The sequence below is a fragment of the Callorhinus ursinus genome, unplaced genomic scaffold (assembly GCF_003265705.2).
Source record: "Callorhinus ursinus isolate GAN/ISIS: 27379988/994484 unplaced genomic scaffold, GSC_fseal_2.0 scaffold81, whole genome shotgun sequence".
Lineage (NCBI taxonomy): Eukaryota > Metazoa > Chordata > Mammalia > Carnivora > Otariidae > Callorhinus > Callorhinus ursinus.
In genome coordinates, this window is record NW_027397143.1 from 3,596,661 (window position 1) to 3,601,284 (window position 4,624).

The following is a 4,624-nucleotide window of genomic DNA, read 5'->3' on the forward strand; positions in this document are numbered from 1 at the left end:
AGGACTAGATACCCTCTTTATTAGACTTCACTCCCCATACAGTATGGGCTGTCCATGGTTAACAGGGAGGTCATGAGTGTCATTTTCCCAGGACTCAGGCCTGTGTTCTCTGAATCTGGATTCAGATTGTGCTTGGCCTTGAGCCTGGGGCCTGATTAGGGTGTCCTTTGGGCGTCACTGAGAATCTGGGTGCCTGGGATCCCATGCTGCCTGGGATCCCGTGCCCTGCTCTCATTCATGATGTCAAAAACACACAAAATCAATGACCGTGGTGACTTTCACTTTCACTTCCTGGCAATGGCTGTGTTTCTTGGAAAAGGAGCCCTCAGAACTTTGTTTTCACTTTCTGTTCTTGCAAATGCAGGGCTCTGCAATGTGATGGCTGCTTCACTATTGGCCAGATCCTGTGAGGGTGGAACAGATGCCAGAGAGGTTTTAAATCCTGTCAGCTCCTCACACACAGTTTAGATATTTCAGATGACTGTCCACTCTTTATCTCCGCAGTGACTGTATCAGCACACAGGGTGTGTTCCAGTGCAAGGCCAGTCTGTGCAGAGGAGTGTTCCTGTTGTGGGTTGCAGGGAGCACTTCATCCAGGCTCAGCATTTCCTGTGCTGCCCGGGGGCATATTCAGAGCTCAGCTCTGACACCAGAAGCCTCTTTTCCTTCAGGAGCAGGTAAGCAAGAAATCATTTTGGATTGAGTACGGGTCTAAAAATAGAATTATAGATCTGTAGGCCTGAGGTTGGGAGAGTCTGCATGCTTGATTTTAGGTGCTGTGGACTTGGAAGGCTGAGGGGCAGGATGTCTGGTGGATGGCTTTAAGCCAGTTAGAGCATTTAACTATTTGGGACATTTTCAGAGGGCATTTCGAGAACAAACTTTATTCCTGTGAACTGCACAAGGAACATGTGAATGTCAGGGGTGTCAGTGCATAGGGGCTTTTCCCCAAGAGCTTCTGGATCAGACACCCTCCATCTTATGCCTAAATACCTTTTTCTGAGGAGACAATGCTTATTAGCTGTTAAAAAATTAAAATCAACAAATTTTAAAGAGTGATTAGCTTCATTAAATGATTCATGAGTTAGGCAGCATCTTATCTAGCAAATAGGAAGGAGCTCCATTGAGCTATAGGAAAGGAAATGTTTTTAAAGGAAGAAAGGAAAGAGAAAGAAGTCATTAACAGTTCCTTTACCACTGTGAGGGCATCAGCTTTGCCGCAGGGCAAAGCTTCATCCTAACTGGAAAACACACACATAGTAAGAAGAACATATTGATAACCCAGGCTAGGTGACTACTGAATAAAGACCAGCTGTGAGTGTTCAAATGTCTCTCAAAGAAGGAGGTGTGAGGTCTCTGGGGGCAAAAATAATTTTTCCAGGATAATGGGCCGGACAAGTCAGACATTGCTGGGAGATTTCCACAATTTTATAGAAGTCTCCCCTCCAATATGTAGCCATAGTTTGAGTCATCTGAAATGCACTATGATGGGTGAAGGAATGAAAAAACAACACAAAAAGGTGTTTGCTAGTGAGTCAGGAAGAATCAAGCAGATGTCTTGTGTTTCGTAAATCCCTATTTGTTCAACTTAGAGCCATCGTTTATCCATCTTATTTTCTCTGGTTCAGAAGTGTACCATGTTAACTCGGCATCAGAATGGTAAAAATCTCACAATGAGGGGACATTTTTCTAGCAGCAGAATGGATGTTATCCACATGTGCCACAATCTTTACAGATTCTTTTCCTGGCTGTTTTTTTATGTGAGTCAGCTGGGTCATTTTCCTGATACTCTGGTTCAGTCCTTTTAATGTGAACCTCAGCTTTGATGACAGCAATTTCAGAAGGTAAGAGAGTAATTACAAGCGATAACATTATACTAGGACATATCAGATTTCCAGGAATTTCACATAATTTCTAGAACACCCGTGGAAATGCAACATAAAACACAGAATCTTTGTTTTCTAGGAAGATCACTTAAATGGTAAGGGAACTTTCACAACTTATTACCAAAAGTAATCAAATGTTTAAAATAACCATCAAATCTTTGTTATAGGAAACCAAATTCTAATTTTGCATCATACTTTTCTATGAGAACATATTCATTACAATGTTTGTCAGTCCTGACCATGAATAAATTCCTTTCCAAAGGTTCATTTTTCATAATCTTTCTACTACTTTCTTTCACCTCAAAAAAAGTGTTTCTCCAGTCCATATACATTTTTTTTTTACCAAAAGCACATAACCTAGATTTCTTTCTTTCAGAGTTGTTTCCTTTTTTAATTTTTAGTAGCTTTAACCACACACATTAGAGTTCTTAACACTTAGAAACTTTAATTTCTAGTGAAAATTAAGCAGTAAGCACTTGTTAACTGTGTGTTAGACCAGTGTTCTGTTCTTGAGATGGGAAGTTTATAAATACACTTTATAACTTCTAGAAACACATGCTTTTTTTACAGTACAATCTTTCCATACAAAAGTTTACCAACAGACTTACATTTATCTTTAGTTTCTCAGTAATAAAGAAGCCAATATTAGAGACATGTATGTTTAGTAATTAATGTTTCATGATTTTAATTTATTTGGATATGATCTAGAAATGTAATGAATTTAACTTAAATCATTACTTTTACTCAGCAAAACTGAGTTTTAGTTTATCAAAAAGGTTTCAGAAATGATTTAAAAATTTACCTAAATTTTTATTTATTTTTTTTTCATTTTTTTAAATTTTTATTGTTATGTTAATCACCATATATTACTTCATTAGTTTTTGGTGCAGTGTTCCATGATTCATTGTTTGTTCATAACACCCAGTGCTCCATGCAAAACGTGCCCTCCTCAATACCCATCACCAGGCTAACCCATCCCCCTACCACCCTCCCCTCTAGAACCCTCAGTTTGTTTTTCAGAGTCCATCATTTCTCATGGTTCGTCTCCCCCTCTGACATACTCCCCTTTTCTTCCTCTCCTGTTATCTTCTTCTTTTTCTTTTTTCTTAAAATATGTTGCGTTATTTGTTTCAGAAGTACAGATCTGTGATTCAACAGTCTTGCACAATTCACAGCGCTCACCGTAGCACATACCCTCCCCAATGTCTATCACCCAGCCATCCCATCCCTCCCACCCCCAACCACTCCAGTAACACTCAGTTTGTTTCCTGAGATTAAGAATTCCTCATATCAGTGAGGTCATGTGATACATGTCTTTCTCTGATTGACTTATTTCACTCAGCATAACACCCTCCAGTTCTATCCACGTCGTTGCAAATGGCAAGATCTCATTCCTTTTGATGGCTGCATAATATTCCATTGTGTATATATACCACTTCTTCTTTATCCATTCATCTGTCGATGGACATCTTGGCTCTTTCCACAGTTTGGCTATTGTGGACATTCCTGCTATAAACATTGGGGTACACGTACCCCCTCGGGTCCCTACATTTGTATCTTTGGGGTAAATACCCAGTAGTGCAATTGCTGGATCGAATGGTAGCTCTAATTTCAACTGTTTGAGGAACCTCCATACTGTTTTCCAGAGTGGTTGCACCAGCTTGCATTCCCACCAACAGTGTAGGAGGGTTCCCCTTTCTCCACATCCCCGCCAACATCTGTCGTTCCCTGACTTGTTAATTTTAGCCATTCTGACGGGTGTGAGGTGGTATCTCATGGAGGTTTTGATTTGGATTTCCCTGATGCCGAGCGATGTTGAGCACTTTTTCATGTGCCTGTTGGCCATTTGGATGTCTTCTTTGGAGAAATGTCTGTTCATGTCTTCTGCCCATTTCTTGATTGGATTATTTGTTCTTTGGGTGTTGAGTTTGATAAGTTCTTTATAGATTTTGGATACTAGCCCTTTATCTGATACGTGATTTGCAAATATCTTCTCCCATTCTGTCGGTTGTCTTTTGGTTTTGTGGACTGTTTCTTTTGCTGTGCAAAAGCTTTTTATCTTGATGAAATCCCAATAGCTCATTTTTGCCCTGGCTTCCCGTGCCTTTGGCGATGTTTCTAGGAAGAAGTTGCTGCGTCTGAGGTCGAAAAGGTTGCTGCCTGTGTTCTCCTTTAGGATGTTGATGGACTCCTGTCTCACGTTTAGGTCTTTCAACCATTTGGAGTCTATTTTTGTGTGTGGTGTAAGGAAATGGTCCAGTTTCATTCTTCTGCATGTGGCTGTCCAATTTTCCCAACACCATTTGTTGAAGAGACTGTCCTTTTGCCATTGGACATTCTTTCCTGCTTTGTCAAAAATAAGTTGACCATAGAGTTGAGGGTCCATTTCTGGGCTCTCGATTCTGTTCCATTGATCTATGTGTCTGTTTTTGTGCCAGTACCATACTGTCTTGATGATGACAGCTTTGTAATAGAGCTGGAAGTCCGGAATTGTGATGCCGCCAGCTTTGCTTTTCTTTTTCAATATTCCTCTGGCTATTCGGGGTCTCTTCTGGTTCCATACAAATTTTAGGATTATTTGTTCCATTTCTTTGAAAAAAGTGGATGGTATTTTGATGGGGATTGCATTGAATGTGTAGATTGCTCTAGGTAGCATTGACATCTTCACAATGTTGATTCTCCCAATCCATGAGCATGGAACGTTTTTCCATTTCTTTGTGTCTTCTTCAATTTCTTTC

The 4,624-nt window shown here is 40.2% G+C and overlaps 1 protein-coding gene across 3 annotated transcripts in view; it reads left to right on the top strand.

The window, feature by feature from the left end:
- The first annotated feature begins 386 nt into the window (after nucleotides 1-386).
- LOC112816284 (immunity-related GTPase family M protein 1-like) overlaps nucleotides 387-4,624 on the top strand; it is a 44,351-nt gene continuing 40,113 nt past the window's right edge. For all 3 annotated transcript variants that reach the window (XM_025862718.2, XM_025862717.2, XM_025862716.2), the window contains exon 1: nucleotides 387-677. The gene's annotated coding sequence lies outside the window, so the exon portion shown is untranslated. The remainder of the gene's footprint in view (nucleotides 678-4,624) is intronic.